The following is a 20,762-nucleotide window of genomic DNA, read 5'->3' as shown; positions in this document are numbered from 1 at the left end:
GAATTGGAATCCACATCCAAACCATTTCAAGTGAGTCATTATATCTAGCGGCCCTTAGGTTGCTTTAGTAACTGGCAACACAGACTTCATTTGGAGATGGGATGAAGTTCATAACTCAATTACAAGGATGACTGCCTAATCCTCCGAATAAAATGGACATAAAAGGTAAAATAAACAAAACTCCCGCCTTAGTTTAATGAGATTCTTTGGCATAAAAGAGGTAAATTTAGTCAGTTTGCCCACAAATAGGTGCTGAAAATGTAGATATTTATCATTTAAGTCCGAATTTAATTGTAGCATAAATTCAATTTAAACAGAGTGCATTGAGTTACAACTATGTTGCAGTAACTGAAAACATGGTTCGTCCATGCTTAATAGTTAACACCAGCACAGGAAGAAGAATCATATTTGAATAATGACTACTATTTGAACTCATGAGCACGCTAGGTAGAATTCTGCCATTAAACAGAGTACTATAAAAATTGCAGAAACACTTCCTACATTGTTACAAATTAAAGCAATGATTGTTGATCTATTTTCCAGGAAATATTGATTGCTAGAATTGATGCTGCAATTAATATCTACCAAGATGCACCAATATTAATTAAGTATAAATTAAATCTCAGAAAGATAATAGCTATTAATTTAACATTAGAACATCAAAGGGTAACAAGTGGGAAATAAACAATAGTGAAACTAGTTTAATTTAGTAATGCAGGAAGAGATTCTAATGATTATATGAAAACTGCTGTGATCTTATGGCAGATATAATTCAAACAGTTTAATTTCCATTAAGTAGTTTTAGATTCAATTCAATGCGCTTTGTAATTGATTTACAAGATCACCAAACTTCAGTCTGAGGAAGGCAAGTATATGTACCCACAGTAAACAAACTGACTTCTTTGAGATTCTACAAGTTGTTGAAGTCTAATAGCATGCCACAGATCATGGCTTATGCCCCTATATTCAAGAAAACATTTGTTTCTGATCTACTGAAATAGGACATGCTTTGGAATCTAAATCCTGCTTCAGATCTGTCACACAATCATGAAGACTATCAAATAGTGTGTCATTTCTGATAGTATTCTGATAAACTGTTCCAAAGCACAGTAAACGCTGTCTTCACAGGAAAACTTAGCAAAGAGAATAATTGGCCCAAACCGTCATATCAAAGGCCTCTTATTTCATTAGAGTTTTCATAAGTGCATTCGTCTAAATTGCTGCTGTTCACCAAATTTATGTTTTAAATTATTGGTGAGAAGTAAAACATTCCTACCAGCAGCATGAAACTTTTTGCTATGTGTTTGTTTGCCCCTCCTAAAACTCCTCCACGTGTTTCATACTATCAGCTTCACTCTTTCCCACATCTACTTTTCTTGGTCCTATACATCTTCTAGACTCAGCGCTAGAGATGTAGCTCCTTTTCCCAGGTTGCATCTGCAGCAGGCTGAAAGACCCAAGCTTGCTTTATTTCTTTTATCCTTTTCACAGCTCTATCAGAAAATTACTTTTGTAAGGCAGAGGCTATTCACAGCATACATGTGGTCCTTGACCTGGCAGGTATAAATCTCTCTGACGCAGGGAAAAAACAATCCCTACCTTACTGCTTTGGCAAAAACAATTGTTCTCCTTGGGTATTAGCTCTCAGTTATAACTACAACATTAAATGAGGTGACAGAAGGTACCAGTTAGACAAAATGACTTTTGCTTATTAAAAGCATTACCATCAACCTGTGTCATTTACTCTCACACCGAACAAAGACAACCAAAGAACTACATGACAGTCTATATTTCAGTTTCTTACACAGCCATCAATACCAACATTTATTTTACAGTCTGTATACACTTAGACTGAAATGGGTCTAAACAAAAGCAATTGCTTTCTCGGAGTCTTGGAAGTAAGCCAGATACCTAAACATTCAAAAAGATTTCAGAGAAGTAGTTCCTTCAGGAGATACACAGGAATTTCCTGAAGACGCATACACGTTAAAGGTAAAATATTTCTACAATCTGGACTAAGATGGAAACTAACCATGGAATGGGAAAAGAAAAATAACCAACAAAACCACAACCAGTTTGACTTTCTGCTGTGATGAAATGTCTTCCAACAGTTAACAGTCTTTTTCTGCACAAGCTAAAAAAATTTGGAGAAATATCCAAACTCCTCAGCATATGTTTTAACTAAACCAAATGCATGCATTTAGAGGAATATGCACCACTAACCAATCGGAGGAACTAGAAATCCAATATGATATTAGAATATCAGCAATCATCACTCACTTTGACATGACCTATGCTTTCAGGGAGCATATGTTGGTTTTTGCTATACAAGGATGCAAAGTATGCTTTCAGCCTGTTGCAAAAACGTCACAAAGGTCTGCTTATACTATCACCATAGTAAATGAAGTTTTTATTTACTGTAGTTTCTTTTACTTCATTGTTGTATAAACGTAGGCTCTTCAATAAATTTTAGTTTTGCGCCAGTCACGAAAAATGCTCTTTGAGGACAGTAGATATAACGAAGTTGCTATACAAAAATCAAAAAAGACCATGACTAGTAAAAAAAAAAAATTTTTTTTTGCATTCTCTCCATTGCTATTTGCAACTGAGACTGTTTGAACATATGACTGCTTTATACAACACAGAATAGGTAGATTTATTAACCAGTAAATTTAAAGCCCCATAAAAGGCTAAACCTTCAACGAATATTTTCCTGGTGTCTGTCACTAAGTAAATATAATCTATAAATTCCTCCAAGCTCAAACGGCAGGGACAGAACCCACTGTTACAATTACAAGCCAGAGATATTAAAACACACTGTCCACTTCATGAATAAATACATATGGAAAATCTCACACTTGTAGTTGTTAATGGTACGGCTGCTCCCAGGGGTGAGATAGTAACTAGGAAGCGAGAGAGACTTGCACTCTCAGCAAAAAAGGAAGAGTTTATGTACCAAAAATCAGTTACATAGTCGCGTATCTTTTTACTGGCAAGCAGTGAACAAACAGGCCAACGTGTTTTGGCATCTAACCACCTCCCTCAGGACCCAGAGAGCAAGCCATCAGTGGCAACGCAACCTCTTTTTTGCAATGGTGCACTAACTTTGGCATACAGCTAAAATACTGCAAGCATTCGTATGTTAAAAGGTCAAGAGAAGATCTGTTTTTATATGAGACCATTTCTGCATTGCACCAAGTTCCCCCTTTAAAAGAGGCTATAAAGACAGTGATTTCCTAATTTGAGGATACTCCTAGAGTACAGGGTCTTTGGAAGATAAAGTGCCGATATGTCCAGCTCTATGCTGCAGTGCTTGAAAAGTCTGCAAAATAAAAAGTATACTCAAGCAGATATTGGCATAACAGAAGTTCTTGGGGCTTCTATTTGCAGTAAAATGTCAGATGCTATCATTCACTTTAGATTGCTGTGAAGCTGGCTTATTAGATATCTACATACAAATATCTGATACCCTTTCTGAGGGTATGAGAATGCCCTCTGTTGGTCTGTGAATGAGAGATGGTCTGCAGATCTTTTCACCTATTATTTATAGGTTATAATGACTTTTAATATAGAAAACTTTAATCTGTGAAGCAGTGTAGTTCACAGGCACTGGCAGACATGCACGTTCTGATATGTCCATCTCAAATAAATACAAAAATGACAGTATGAATTCCTTGTTACATACAATTTCTCAGAGGGTAGACAAATCAATTGGAATTCACTTTCATAGCAAAACTAAAGGAGGAAAATTACATGAGCTCAAGTCCTGTTATCGTACCACTGAAACTGAAATTTAGTTCCTTTTCCAATACCTTGCCAAAAGAGACCTCAACCTCATGAATGTAAAATCCTTGTTGAGATTATGTTCCCAATGCCTGAACTGACATGATTTGCCCAAGTTAACCACCCTTTATGCTAAAAAGCTGTTCTGTATCAAAACACTTATTTTAATCCAAGCAAGGACACACTGTTACTGAATAAAGACTATTTTTTAATATCTAAAATGCTTATATCACACTGCATTGTTGATTTATGAAAAACAACTCTCCACCATCCTTTCTTAATGTCTACTCATCCAACACTAAACGTACTTATTTATTCATCACATTCAGAAAAATTAATAACAAGTTAGCTTTTGTGCCTTTTCGTCATTGCTCTAAGGTGTGTTAAAAACCCAAGGTGTTCAAACCAAATAGAACAATTACCCTTTCCTCTGTCTGCCTCTCTGCCCAGCCACAAAACACACTCATTACAAACTGAAACATTTAAACACAAAATAGTAGCCTTCCTTTGCCCTTCAGCTCCAGGAGATGCAGAGGTTTCCTCTCAGCTTTCTCAGTCACAAAATACTTCTCTACAATATGTTTACAGCCAACCTTTCCCAGAACTGGTTTTTCCATGAGGCCCAACTGCTCATTTCCATCACCTTCTCTAGAGTTGGAAGTAAGTAAAACTCTGCTTTACTTAATTACTGAATGAAGTGAGAACATAGGCTACATTTTGCAAATAGGGAATCATTTATTTAACAATATTTAATGTTACTGAAGTCAATTCAGCTGAGTTTATGTACTCAAACTCTTGCGAAGCACTCCTGACAGTCCCACGCACTGATTATTTACTTGTTACCATCTATTCTATGCTCCTTGCAAATGCAGAATCAAAACACAAAAAATTGTTTATTTCAACATAAGATGACTGGTTTCATGCTCCTTCCAAAATAAACAATGAAATGAACGCACCCCAAAACTGTTTCAGACTTGTTTGAAAATAGTATCGACACTTGAATCCTCTACTTCAAAGAAGGTTAAAATTTATGACTTCAATTCAGGTCAACGCCTAGTTTGAAATATTTAATATAAGAAAAGATGTATTTGTTTAGCACTGTTTGGAATAGAAATGTTTACATCTGAGATTTAGAAAATCAGAAGAAATAGGCATCTCAAAATGCAGATGGTTAAAACCCACCAATCTACAAACATATTTGTGCTGACATATCTTTTTGCTTTATATGTCTTTATGAAAAGGAGGACTGAAAAGCAAATCTATAAAACATACATATGAATGCTAAAAATGTAAATCAGTTTTTAGAATATGGAGCTCAATTTATCTGGACAAATCAAATATTATTACTTTATGAAGAAACAACAAATGAAGCAGATTTACGGAGCTCCATTTCACACCTGTTTAATTTCATAGACAATATTAGTGACATTTGTAAATATTATTATTGTTTTACTATTATTAGAATTCTTTTACAATATTGTAAAAGAAAAATTGAAGATTATCCTAGCTGCTTTGTCAATTAGAATCGGTTTAGGATGATTCAGTAATTCTCTACAGCTATCTGCTTGCATGTCAAACAATTGCTTGTGCTAGTTTCTTGTATTTCATAAACCCGTTTGACTCTGGAGCTGAACAAAAAGTAACATAATTCATCCAGCATGCCACTCCACCCTTACATTACATGTTTCCACACCCTGGTTACACCCCAGCTTGGGTCTTCCTTCTCACCCATGAGAAACCAAACCTCCCCTCTAGCCATCTAGCCCATCTGACAGGGCTGCTCCTTTTTTGCCGTGGTTCAGTGTCAGTGACAGGGAGGCCAACAATTAAGACATGTTAGTTCCTAGAAATCATCTCACAGGCTCAAAAGTTCAAGTATTCACCAACATACAGGCATGGAGTAAAGTACTAAAATAATTGAACTCTGCCTTAGTGTGTCTCAAACATAAGAGCGTACACAGCTATGATGGATTATTCCAACTTCTAAAGGGTAAAGAGGGTCAGGCACATGTATTTTGAACACACAAGAATGGGTAATTCTACTATTTGCAGCTTTTTTGCCATTTATTGATTGCATTTCTTATTTTTTAGCAGTTTATCAACCACTTCTGAATCACTCCATATCCAAACTATACTGTCAGGAAAAAGTATGCTTGAAAAATCACTGGCTGAAACAAACTATAACCTCTTCTACTTTACCCAGTGACAGAGTTAATTGGTCACTGAAGTTTATCACCAAAGCCACAGATTTATGGGAAAGGCTGCTTGCATCTCAACTATTTTGTTGTTATTTCTTCCTTGATTATAAGCATGCATGTTTTGCTAAACTTCCCATACAATAAAGAAATTCCAGTGGGCAACCTAAGGCACCTTTATATCTATTACGAATTTGTTTAAAACAACATCCCCAAACCCATAAAAAAAGCTCTTAAGGCCTCAGTAAATACATCTGCTCTGAGTGACAATGTGCTTTTACTAGTGTTTATTTCCACTATTCCAAATGACTTAACAGCTCTAAGAAAGTTAGCTAGAATCAGGTCTAACTCAGAGCTGCGGCAATAATAGAAGTTAATATAGGAAAAAAATATTATAAAAACCGACAACAACAAAACAAACAACTCCCCTAAATCAAAAAACCACACCACAGAAGGAAGATACTGTTTTCACAAACATGCAGTTTCTATTGACCTTAAACAGATTTTTAAAAGACTGTCCCTTCACCCTTATAAATTGATTAGCATTCATTTGTAAGACAGGTCAATATAACATTCATCTTAAGTTATGTTCCTAACGCAGCCCTTGTTTGTAAAAAAGTATTGAGAGTTGTTCTGTTGGTTTTTTTGTTTGTTTGTTTTTAATTCCATTATCTATTTAATTTATGAAAATAATGGCCTCTGGAATGACACAGTAGATAACATCTGTATATTTACAGCAATGACAGGTGGAAACAATTAAACTTCAAGGAATTTACTTAAATTCTAGATAGATACTGCACATTTATTGACAAGCATTTAATTGGAGCTCAAAAAACTGGCAGGATTTCATACCATTGATCTCAAATATTTAAATCCATATTAGTTAATAGGTTTGTGAAATTACACATCTTGTAGATAAATACCTAATTAAAGATCCTATAGAAAAATCTTATCGCTAGATCATTCCTGCAAAAAAAGAGGATAACAAAGACCTGAATGCAACTTCATGTATCATCAAACTGTCCATATTACCATACAATACTTTGAGTTTGTTCAGTGGGAAAAAAAATCTTGTAGCAGATTGCTGAAGTAAATAAGATTTACTTGATTATGTGTTTTCTAGAAAACACATGTGTGTTAGTTAAGGCTTGTGTCAGATTTTTGTCCCTCTGGACCTCAGATCAAAGCTTTGATTTTGTATAGTGCTCTGTGGAAGAAGTTAAATCACTTTTCAGTTACATAGTCTAAAAAATTCACTTCTGTTTAGATGATCAGCCCAGGGTCTAAGAAACATTCACATCCTTATTTTGCAAATGATACAATTTAGGTAGTATCCTCTATCCATACCCACTGAAATCCAAAATCAATTTCTTGGGTACTATATGTGCAGGACAGCTGAAGAATCTGGTCACATAATGTCCAAATGTTATTTGAGACACTTGAATGTATTATTCATTTTGAGCCAGATTTCTGCACTAATTTTGTTTCTCCCTGTTAGAAGGGGTTTAATACCAAGAATTACGAAACCAGTTATATATAGAATGCACTGGCATTTCATCTTAAAATCACTTACATTAACATGTGATACTTGTATTCTTGTTAAGAAGGACAGTACTTCTCTTTATTTATGTTCTTTCAAATAATATTACTCAAGAAAATACTACCCCCATGTCAGGCTGTTACACAAATCACTCTAACAGTATCAATAGCAATGCAGTTTTCAAACAGAAGTGTCCATAAAGATTTTATCCAATAACAACATTCTGCAACTTCTTTTGTTCATCAGTGTGAATAACACAAGTTCCATTTTCAATATAACTGGTAACTAGAAACAGTATTTCTAAGCATGCACTGTATATGTCTATTTGAGTACAATGACCTACACAAATCTGAGGCAATCCACTTACAAAACTAGTGTCAGACTCTCTTTTCTATTTATTTCAGTGAGTTAAGACTCTAGAGATGTTATGTTTACTCCTGTCAGACACACTTAAAATGAAAAGCTTTTCTCAAAAATTTTTTTTCTTTCATGAGGATATTTTCACTGATCCAGAAGATAAAAAAATGCATTTAAGGATAGTAATGCATTAAAAGCTTTTTACAGAAGTTAGAAAAGAAGGGTCCTATTTCCATCCTTTTACTGATGCCCACTTTAGAAAGACACAGTGCAAACAAAATGATAAAGGAAGAGGTTCATTTTATGTTTAGCAGGATTCAAAACATAATAAAATATTAACTGTGTTTTTGTTTTAAAAATTCAAAGGGATGCAATGGATAGATATCCTCTGGGCTGCGACAATGTCACAGGAGTTGAAAATCTGAGGAAGTGACCAGAATTTCCAGTGTAACTTTGGACAGCTTCCATGTCAACACAGAATGATTAAGTAACAATCTCTCTTTTCACTCCTCTAAGAGGAAGGCATTTTGGTGTCCTGAAACGCATCCTTTTGCTCTTAGGAAAACCAGTACAATAACAATGTAACACCAAAGTACATAAATATCTTGTTTAGGTCAAAAAGTCTAATTATTTCCCCAAACTTGTTTGAAAATCCAAATCCAAAGATTTGTTTCCTAAGGAATTCAGCAGAAAGAACTTGTCTTTCCATGTTGAAGTTCTACTACTTCAAAACACTCTCTTGATGAAAACATTAAGATGAAGGTAGACAGATCCTATGTCTAAATTTAAGCATTTACCTCAGGTTTTGCAACAATCTCAAAACCTGAGGGGGTATTCAGGTCCCAGCTTGTATTACTATGGGGTTTTTCCATATTCCTTAATAAGTCTCTCTCAAATGAAAAGCAAAACAAATCTTAACTGACCATATATCCCTACACTCATGATCTAAATGGAACCACGTAAATGAAAAATGGAGATAGTCTGAATCTGTATCTGGAAAGATGAAACCTATCGTCTTTATATGTATCCTTTCTGGAAATATTTGAAAAGACTAACAGTTCACTGAGCCCAGAAGAACATCTATTTTCTTTCACCTGGACTGTAGTAGCAGCAACCTACCTGGTCTGCAGGTACCAACATCATCTATGATGCCCCATGTTTTCTGCAGTTTAAGACGTGCCTTCATTTCCCATTACAAATTTCCCCAAAGTGCTTAATTTAACACATTAAATCCCTGCTTTGTGCATTCCTGTTACTTTTTTGTTTCACACAATAGAAAATATTTAGCTCAAGAATGACGCTGCTGAATGCTCGATTGAAGTTACAGAAATCCAGATGTAATTCTTGACATTTTATTGGTGCTAGCCAACATAGCAAAATGTGGCAGAAAACCAGAAAGTATTGAAAGAAGCAACTTCTGCAGCTCAGACTTACACTGATCACCACCATTGCCATACAGACGAGCTGCCAGACAGTCCTTTATTTCCCAGAGACCGTCACTGGCGCTTCCTTTGCTCTGAGCTTTTCAATCCAAGAGCATCTTCATAAAGTGTATCATTTATGACGAAATGCCACTCTCATCCCCCCCATCAGCCCCTTCTGCTGGCCATTGTGACAACAGAGGTTATTTCAACATGCCTCTGGAGCTAATGCAATTGTTCTCAAAAGCAGATAAGCACTAAGTATGCTATAAGACTGTATACATTATATAAACATGTTTTAGCAGAAGTTAAACAAGTGACAGTACTGCCACCATAGTCCTCACTCAGTCAGTTTTGCCTTTACAATCCTATCTTCAAGGAGTTTTTAAAGAAGTGTTTATGGGCTCTCCAACATCTTGGGAAGATTAGGCTTTAAGTAAAAATCAGCTTAAAATCAGTTCAAAACATGACTTGTGCCTACACAACAGCTATTACTAATTGCATGCTTTCTCCTTCTATAGCTTTTCCTTTTTCACTACACCACAAAGCGTGATGAAGGCTGAGAGGCCTTTCACCAGCTCAGAAAAGCTTCTGATTCGGTACAGAGAAAAAAAGCCAAATATCCATAAAATTCTCTCTTTTGTTTCATGTACATATCAAATAGCTGCAGAGCAAACAATTTGGCCAAGAAAAAGTCTCATAGGCCCCTTTGCTTTCTGAAGAGTGTTCTTCCATATTTACTTTTAAATGACACTGGAAATTTCACAAGGGCTTTCTACAGGTTTGCTACATTATGATTTCTACATTATGCTTTCTTTTAACACAGATAAAAAAAACTGCAGAAAATTTTTCCTTTCTCAAAATCATTTCTTTTAGAACTAAAGAATCATGCATCAGAGGCATAAACTAAGTACTTAAAAATAAAACATACCTGATCCAGATACAAAATGCCATGGCCAGACAGATTGAAACAAACTCATGAAGGGTGAGGGCAGGGGGTCAATAACCCACCACTTACTCTCCTCACCCATCTGTGTTCCTTTATGCAGCCAATCTAAGCTCCACCCAGCACCTGCTCACAAGGTGGAAGCATAATGATAATATTCTTCTAAATACATATCTGATGAGTAGGGATCTTGGAATCTCTCTGGGTTTAGAGCTATATTAAATGGATTTTTGACCACTTTCATATTTTCTTCTTGGGATGAAGAATGGAAGAGAACAATACTTCCAATATATTATATGTCTTCTCTTCTGTTCTTAAAAATAACCTTACCTGTTTTAAACCATACTTAGGTTCTAGGGAGTATGCCTAATTAGAGCTAATAGTTTCTGGGAAAAGGCAATGTTTCAGATCTCTCAAAACCGCCTTAGGAGCTCCTTGTGTAGACTTGCATAACAGCAGCTTTAATATAAAAATCTAAAGCACTGTGAAATAAAGTTTTATTAAGACAAAATATACTCGGATATAATTGAAAACTGTAATTGTCTTGGTTCCCCAGTTAAATATTATTGTATCTTCCAGCATTGATATTTATACGGCAAACATTAATAAGTTAAAAATAGCAAATCAGGTCTAAAGATCTGTCTGAAAAGGAGTTCTCTTTGCAGGAGAATCCTGCAAATACAGAAAACATGCTATATGCAAAAGTGGTTTCATTGGATTCTAGGGGATTATCTATGCCAATACAAAAAATTTAGACTTTAAATATTTGTAGAAAATGAGCTTGTAACTGCAATTAAACTCAGATTTACTTTTTTTATTTAAATAAGCACACTGTCTCCACATCTCAGCATAGCTACCTGAGACTTATCTCTGCAGAGACTAAAATCCTTTAATAATCTGGTTTTAGTTTCCTGAAGGTAAAGGATAAAATTGGTGTTTAATGCACCTTGTGGTGTCCAAATACAGTAAAAGCAGTTCCTGATGAAGAGGAAGCCTTAGTGAAGACCAGGACTGCAGGTAGGTGCCTGAATGGATGCTGCAGCCCATAGTTGGGATCTCCTGGGTGTTTTGCATGTGCATAAATGGGTTGCATAATCATTCTTCTATTTCAATAATCCCTCCTTTAAAAAAAAAAAAAAAAATCACATTTCTAATCTGTTTGTTGTGATCACAAAGCACAGAAGAAAATGTGATAATAAGATGAGACTATTATTACTTATCTATTGTATTTCACAAAACAAAAAATTAGGTAATTATGTTAATGAGATAATATTCATAGCCCAGAATTTAAAGAATTATTATGCAAATCACATAATGAATAAGGAAAGGAAGGAAAAGAAAGGTTCGCACACCATATTCAAGCAATTATGCCAGAATGCACACACCCTACTGAACTTTAATTTGAATGAATGGAATTAAATCATGTATTTTCATACTTTTCTAAACACGAAATACAGCACGCTCAATTCATCATGGTATGGGTAGTCACCGTGTAAGCACCTGCATGCACAGAGATCATGCAGGCTGTACTAAAATTAATTTCAAGCTTTTAAAAAAAAAAAAAAAAAAAAGAAAAAGAAGTCTGGAGTGGCTAAGCCATATTGCTTTATGTAAAATCCACCTAAACCCTCCATTTTTCTTCAGTTAAAATTTATACACCAATGTTGATACTTGATCAGATGCTTCCTTATTGTACCACACTATTCCCTCCCATCAGATTCTGCAAATCAGAATAAAGTAAAAAGGCTCCTAGGAAATGAACATGAGCAGCAATGTCCAACTAAAAAGGTCAGAGATGACAGTAGGGCACATATGTTCAAATCATCCTGTAAAAGGGGGTTACTTGCTAACCAAATTAAGAAAGAAGAATGCATGCCCACCAGCTGAACCCAGGGCTGAGAGACAAGAATGCCAGGTTTTGTTTAAAGTTACTCTGCTGTCTGTCTCTTGGTGACCTGAAGTATGTTTTGGTGGTTTTTTTTGTTTGTGTGTTTGAGTTTTGTTTTTGTCTTTTTCCTCCTTACCTTACTATCCTTCCCACCACAGGTGGGGAAGCTCCTTGTATAATAGCGCTCAAGTGCTTTGTCAGAGAATGAGAGGTGAGGAGTTGTGAAATCCTCAGATTTAGGTAATATTCAAATACAAATATTTAAACAATCTTTCACTGTGGGGTTCTAACATACTGACTTTTACACAGCTTAAAAGTTCAATGACCTGATAAAAAGTCTCCCGTAAATTACACCACTCAGCTAACCTACTCCAAGATGTTTGAGCTCTAAAAGGAGAATACTTCAGCTAATTGAGAGATATCCTTAAACTCTGGGAGTGGAGCTGTGGAAAAATACATTTACTTACCATTTACTGTGGTTATTCCACAGTGAGACCAATGAGGCCATGAGCAAAACCATACTGTGGTCTCCTTTAAAACTGTAAGGTCAACATATTCATTTCTCAGTTCGTTAAACCATGATCTCAGTGGCATTTTTTAAAAGCTATGTTGATGAGCTAAGGCTAATTCAAATGACAATGGGAGAAGAGCCAAAGAAAAGTTTGAAACCAAGGAACTGCCTGACCTTGAATAGCTGCTTGGCTCTGTCAGCAGCGGGCTGGACTAGCAAAGGCGCAAAAAGTAAGGAAAACACATGATGTGCCCAAATGTACGCAAGATGAACAATATGAAAATAATGCTTATTGATTATCCCATCGCTTTAGTGCTTGTCCTCCTCATCCAGCAAAAAGAAAGGTCACACCTGGGACAGCTCAGTCTGCCATGGAAGGGTAATCAAATAGGATTTACCATTTCTTTAATGTAAGACTGACTCTCGTAATGAGGAGGAGGGGACTGTGGTCCTGGGAAAGCTTTTCTTATTAAGCTGTCGATTCTGTATTTCTAAAAAATTGATTAAGTGAGGTACATGTTGACGATCCTGTGAATTTTAACAGCTTTAAGTCAATTACACCAACATCCAAGCACAGAGTTTCAATACTGATGCTGGGATGTTATCTTTTACATCTGAATGAAATGAAGTCTTGAAAAGCCAAAGCCAGGAGGGATAGCTTAAAATGTGAGAATGCAAAGGGAAGCTCTCTCCATGTAGCTGTCATAAAACACACTGTTGTTTAAAGCATTTTGTGATAAAGTGCAACAAGTTCACTTAGAAATCATGACAAAGCATCACTTCTCAAAGCCTAAAATTATTGTGATGGAGACAGCATTCCCTCCTGCTTTACCTGTGAATCACATTACATAACAGGAAGATAAAATGGAAGTCAGTCGCAAAGAAACTCCAAAGTTATTTTTACCTTTTAAGCAGAAAATGATGCAGACTACCACCAGAATAAGGAGTCACACATGTCCCCTTAAACCCCTGCTTGGGGAGGAGTACATTATTCATATGCCCAAAGTGTGGGAAATAAGGAAACAAAGCTAACAAAGAAAAAAAAAACCAACCAACCACCCTAAACGAGTTTAAAATATCAGAAATAGTTCATGAAGGTAGACTGAATTGTTTTATCAGCAAGTCCTTGACTTGTGGTCAGGCATTGTTAAATTTTGTGAAGAAAATGAATGTATTTTGTTTCTTTTTCCCATACTTGCAGCTTCTACCCTTTGCATTTGGAAAGCTGCAATAACAAAAAACCATTGTTCTGTTTGTGCATTTGATGTTTCCAGGACTGTAGGTAGAGTGAGAACTATTTTATAGTTAACATCTTCATTAGTTTAGGAACCATATTGCAGTTACAATGACCGAGAAAAACGTTTATTTCATTTATTTTAATGGAGCATAGCCTTTTATGCAACAATTGTATCAAATCATACTGTCAGAAAGGTTTTTGTTGGTTGGGTTTAGTTTCTGGCCAGGTTAATGCTTAGGTAATTATTCTTAGGGAGTGAGCATATAAATTTTCATCTCGTTTCAATACTTTATGTAAACATGAAAAGTTAATGCTGCGCCTAACATTTAGGGGAGAAGAGCAATATGCTGGGTAACATAAAGAGTTTTTAAAAAGAGACTGACAACTCTGCATTAATTTACTACATTTTAGTGAACATTATCCACAAAAGCATGTTTTCTAAACCTGATAAGGACAGAATGCACTAATTTATGTTCTAGACTGGCTACTGCCCCAGAATTATTTCTTGCTGTAGACATCTAGACAATTGACATTTTGCAGAGAGAAGAATACACTTTATGTCAGAGACAAGCCAAGATTTTCTTCACATATGTGATTTTGCTACATGTACTTTTTGAATAATGGCTATATTGTACTGTTAGTGCAAAGGCATTCAATACTTTCTACCTGTAATTAATAGGCCAGAACGAAAGGAGACCAATGCTTAAGACTGTATTCCCTACAGAAGTATTAGTCCTGTGTTAGAATTTTGTGAGGATTGGGGGGAGGAAGCGCCATTCTGTGAGTGTGACATGAATGAAATTATTTTGTGATCTTCAGATTTAAATCACAAACCCTAGTTTTGGAGAAAAATAAGAGAATTTTTTTTTTCTTAGTGTTAAGTGATTTGATTCAAACTACAGATTTACTTTCCACTTCATCTATATTTAAGATATATTTCAATATTACTCTGGTTCAACAGCAACTATCAGTCCAGGACCTGATTTCTACCCATATGCTGATCCATATGTCCCATCCAAGAGCAACCTCACCAAGACAAGAGAGATATTAATAACAACAAAAATAATACAGAGGAGTACTCAGCATTAATTCTGCGCAGGCTCTGCCTCCCTGCTATAACTAAGCCCAGAAAGCACTGGCATTTATTGATGAGTTTTCTTAAGTATGTGTTTAATCTTAAGTGATGCATGTCTCTGTAGAGTCACTGTTCATCAATTGACACCACACTAGTTTTCAAGTACTTGCTAAATTAAGACCCAAAGTATTTTTATCTATTCTCAAAATTGTGCAGGGATTCTACATTATCAGTAGTATTTCTTAAACAAGCAGCTATTCCTTGACATACTGCAAGGGAAGAAAAAAAATATTATTTTTAGTATTAATTGCATTCCACTATATATAAAAAATTATTATTTTAAAAACCAGGATTTTTATTATCCCTCAATTAAAAGACCAATAAATGATCTATCATATGAACAGTTGTCAAATTAAGCAGCATCTCTCTTGGAAGTATTGTTAGAGTATTTTAAAGAAGTTTATGGACTTAAAACAGCGTGTCCTTAAGCTATTCTTGGTGAAGTAGTTTACTGCCTCTAGTTAGTAATACATAGACATAAGCTGAATGAATCATAAACATGAAGAAAGTATAAGTACTTATTTAATAATTAAAAAGGTTTTTTATGTATGTCAGAATTTAGACATTTTCATGGATGTATGACATTTTATTAAAACAATCTTAAGCATTTAATATGAAAGCCTTTTTGTGAGTGGTTATTTTGCTGTTTCATTATCAAAAACCTTCCAAGTCTCAGTGGGAGGAATATTTTTTAATTTACCATAACACAAAAGATAAACTAGCACATACTATATATTAATCATGGCTAACCCTAAGTCAACCTTATGATAGGTAAATTAATATTCTGAAGTTACTGCTTATTATGCTCACATTTCTTCTTTTTCCCCAGTGAAGCACTAAATTTTAATTATTTTATTTCAGATTTAGAATCAGAGTCATAGACTTGTTTAGGTTGGAAAAGACCTTTAAGATCATAGAGCCCAACCATTAACCTAACACTGCCAAGTCCACCACTAAACCCTGTCCCTAAGCACCACATCTACGTAACTTTTCAATACCTCCAGGGATGGTGACTCAACCACTTCCCTGGGCAGCCTGTTCCAAAGCTTGACAACCCTTTTGGTGAAGAAATTTTTCCTAATATCCAATCTAAACCTCCCCTGGTGCAACTTGAGGAAGTTTACTCTTGCCCTATTGCTTGTTGCTTGGGAGAAGAGACCAGTACCCACCTTGCTACAACCTCCTTTCAGGTAGTTGTAGAGAGCGATAAGGTCTCCCCTCAGCCTCCTTTTCTCCAGGCTGAACAACCCTGGTTCCCTCAGCTACTGCTCGTAAGACTTGTGCTCCAGGCCCTTCATATTGCCCTTCTCCAGACACGCTCCAGCTCCTCAATGTCTGTCTTGTAGTGAGGGGCCCAAAACTGAACACAGTGTTCAAGGTGCAGCCTCACCAGTGCTGAGTACAGTGGGACAATCACTGCCCTGCTCCTGCTGGCCACAAGATTTCTGATACAAGCCAGGATGCTGTTGGCCGCCTTGGCCACCTGGGCACACTGCTGGCTCATATTCAGCCAGTTGTCGACCAACACCCCCAGGTCCTTTTCCACCAGGCAGCTTTCTAGCCCCTCTTCCCCAAGCCTGTAGCGCTGCACGGGGTTGTTGTGACCCAAGTGCAGAGCTGGCACTTGGCCTTGTTGAACCTCACACAACTGGCCTCAGGCCATCGATCCAGCCTGTCCAGATCCCTCTGTAGAGCCTTCCCACCCTTGAGCAGATCAACGCTCCCACCCAACATGGTGTTGCCTGCTATTAGTTTTTACTATTACTATTTATTAGTCCAGATAAATTTAAATCTTCCACAATAAAAAACTGCACAAAATCCCACTCACCAAATCAATTAACTCGTTCAATGTTTAATAGGTTAGGCCAGTGGTATACTGTAGTTTTAAAACAGTTCTAGAGGCAAATTCTATAAAGATCTACGTTTTTAAGCCTCTTTTATTGGATTGTTTCACTGTTGACCTTAGGGACTTTAAAACATCAGATTAGAGCTTGTGAATTCCAGACTTCTGTTGATAAAATTGGATTCCTCAAAGTTTGACCTGTGGCAATGGTTTTGTTTTGCTTTGCTTTCTTCCCCAGCGGCAGCAGTTTTCAGAACAAATGAAATACACAACAGTCAGTGAATGACTGAATGCACCAAAATATTGTCACAACAACACTCACATGGTAGGAAAAGGATAAGATGACAGTTAAAAGGGATAAAAAAAAGATTTAATAGCATTCATTTTCTCCCTTGCCCAATGGATTGTCCATTGGTTCAACAACTGATGTGAGGCACATTTTGCTGATAAATCAAACTTGCTTACATTAATCTTTAAAATGAGAGGAGTTCAAGCCTTTGTATACTCAATAAGTTGTTTGGGTTTTTTTCTACAGTGAAATCTTGGGGACATTTGAAATACATTTCTGAGCGTAGGCTGCACAACAGAGAGCAATTCAGCAAGGGTTAGATTTAGTTCAGCTGTGAAGCCTAGCAAATCTATTGGGGACATAAAACTTGGACGACATGGCATCTGCATTCCCTCTCCGTTCAGGAAACGCAGCTTCTTGCTGACATGCTAAGGCTGCCCATTTCAGTGATGGCATTGGGAAGTTATGCATTTCATACTATAGAAAATTCTGTCTTCCCATTATTCAGTATCACTAGCAAATTACATTTTAACCTTAAATCATATGCTTAGACTAGCAGTGAGAGGGAAAGGTGATGTTTTACCTCCCTACATTCCCCCACTGTTTGGTTTTAGGCAGCTACAATGCATTTCACATTTATAATTGCTCACAGCAGATTCTTTCCAATCTTTTAAAATTCCTCCCCCCAAAAGGTGCATCTTTTCTCACAGAAATCTTTCTCCTCACTCTGTATAAATTTAGGATAATTTTTCCTGAATAGCTTTGTTAAATCACTGCTGAATTTCCAACATCTGATACCCAGTAGCTGGAAGCTCAAGAGGAACTGATTTAGATTACAAATAAAGCACACTATTTTACCATGTGGATAATCAAACTTTAGAACAATTTACCTACAGGTGTGCTGAGTTCTCCATCACTTGAAGTCTCCAAATCAGCATTCAATATCTTCTAAAAATATAAGCTTTAAATCAACACGGGACCACATTATACCTTATGCAAGAGTTACTGCAGGAAATTCTAGGCTTGCATTACACAGCAGAACAGACAAAATGACCATTACAGAGTCATTTAACCTTAAAATCTTTTAATAAGCCCACGTAGTTATTGGGTGGAAAGATAAGGAAGCAAACATAAAACTATAAAACTTTTATAAGTGATAGCAGAATAGGGAGGCAGAATTTGGATAAAGCTAGTTTCAGTTAAGACCAACAACTCAGAATTACCAAATATTCCTTGATAATATACTACTGTTTTATACTGGTGAAAGCAGTAGAAGTCTTAAGTAGAAAAAATCCTCACTAGTCTTGAGAGACTGGGGTTGGTGTGTGTGTGTGGGTTCTGCACACCCATTGAGCTTGGCTCACTGTAGCTGTTATAACATTAATAAAACTAAAATTATTGAAAAAAATATTATTGCCAGTGATTAATTAGTAATGATATTAAAAAATAATAAAAAGAACAGCCAAATGAATAGCTATGTATTAAACAGGTGTCACGGTTTAACCCCAGCCAGCAACTAAGCACCACGTAGCTGCTCGCTCACTCACCCCCTCCCCCAGTGGGATGGGGGAGAGAATTGGGGAAAAAAGTAAAACTCATGGGTTGAGATAAAGACAGTTTAATAGGACAGAAAAGAAGAAAATAATAATATGACAATAATAATAATAAAATAATTGGAATATACAAAACAAGCGATGTGCAATGCAATTGCTCACCACTCACCGACTGATGCTGTTTGTTCCCGAGCAGCAATCTGCCCCCCAGGCCAACTCCTCCCAGTTTAAATACTGGACATGATGTCACATGGTATCGAATACCCCTTTGGCCACTTTGGGTCAGCTGTCCTGGCTGTGTCCCCTCCCAGCTTCTTGTGCCCCTCCAGCCTTCTTGCTGGCTGGGCATGAGAAGCTGAAAAATCCTTGGCTTATCAATAACTGAAAACATCAGTGTGTTATCAACATTTTCCTCATACTAAATCCAAGACATAACACTATACCAGCTACTAGGAAGAAAATTAACTCCATCCCAACTGAAACCAGGACAAAAAAAAAAAAGTGGATATCCATTTTCATTAACATTCATGGAAAGTCACCTTAACCAGGCAATAGCACTGCTGAAAATTCTGAATTTTTTCCCTACTTCTTCAAGTAACATCTTCCCTTCTGAAGTGTCCTTACAGAATAAGGAAAACCAGTGACTGAGAAAACGCACATGGTTCTTCAGTTCACAAACTCAATATATGCATTTACTTGTTCTTTAATCCACTAACAAACCAACTCTGAAGCATTCCAGCATCCTTTTTTTCAAGCGATGCTTGTCTGATAAACAAGAAAGTGACTAAGAGAGAAAAAAGCTGAAGTGCTGAGTGCAGTGTTCTGGAGCATTGTGACAAAAAAGGATTGGTAATACATGTCAGGATAAATACAACTCTGAAAAAATTAATGGACACAAGCAGAAGTCTGGAATTTGGGTACATTCCTCTGATCTCTACCCTTTCTTTTATTAAACCCCTTTTACATAGCCACTATGAGACACTGATTCTGCTACAGAAGCATCAGTAGACAGACCTCTCAGCAGTGCCCTCAGATTAAATCAATTACCAATTTCCCTAGAAAACCACAAATCTGTTTTCTTGTAGTTGAAAATGACAACCAAGCGAAATGAAACCCACTGCATGGGCAAAACTTAAAGCAGAAAATGAAATTTAAACTCAGAATGGATGTCAGATTTGTGAAGTTTTAAGGTTATAACAACCACTACACTGGTAATACAGCTTAAGTGACAGGGCAACATACAGGAATACTTCTGTTTCCATTTCTGAACTGTGGCTACCACAGCTGAGGGGACGAGGAGGTTATATTAGGTTGGATGCCTCCAAATGTATTTTCACAATAAGCAAAGATAATGAAAAGCTATCAGAAGATAATCATCTACAGGTGTTCATGCTTCAGCAGAAACAAGTAGATGACACTTAATAGTGAGTGTATTTATTGGCATCATAGACTGTTTGATGTTTTTCTTTTCATGGCCAGCACTGATAACACTGGGCATACACAGATCGCATTTAATGCCAAGTTGTGGCTGAGGCCATTCACCATTCTTACAACTCTGAGTTAGGAAGCCAGAATGAGATACTGTAGGGATTTATCCGATATCCCATACTTCAAAATTTTTCATAGTATTTGAATTCGAGAACGAGTTCAGTGCAAGAGCATCAAAATAGTTCACAAGAGAGTGAGAGAGTTCTTTAATTACGATGTGACACCAATCCCCCTGAAGCTCTCCCGTGTCTTATATTTTACATAAAGTGCTGCAGAAATTGGTTTTATTATGTTATTTGTATTAATAAAAATGACATATAACTCTCTAGCCAAGTACTCAAAGCAGAAGATGCGTCCTGCATTGTTATTGTTTTCTGAAGACATTGTAGTCTTGAGAATATACAGTAAGATAGTGCCAATTTGGAGGCTACCACCTGTTTATCAAAATAGAAGGGCATAATCCTAACCGAAGAAGACTTCTATTGTAAACGAGTGCTGAAGTATGGAACTCTTCTACCAAAACTAAGAATATTTCTGTTAGACTAGTCAATCTTTCTAAGTGATTCTCCCCTTGGC

This window comes from Buteo buteo, chromosome 22, assembly GCF_964188355.1.
Source record: "Buteo buteo chromosome 22, bButBut1.hap1.1, whole genome shotgun sequence".
Classification (NCBI taxonomy): Eukaryota; Metazoa; Chordata; class Aves; order Accipitriformes; family Accipitridae; genus Buteo; species Buteo buteo.
This window is presented reverse-complemented; position numbering follows the sequence as displayed.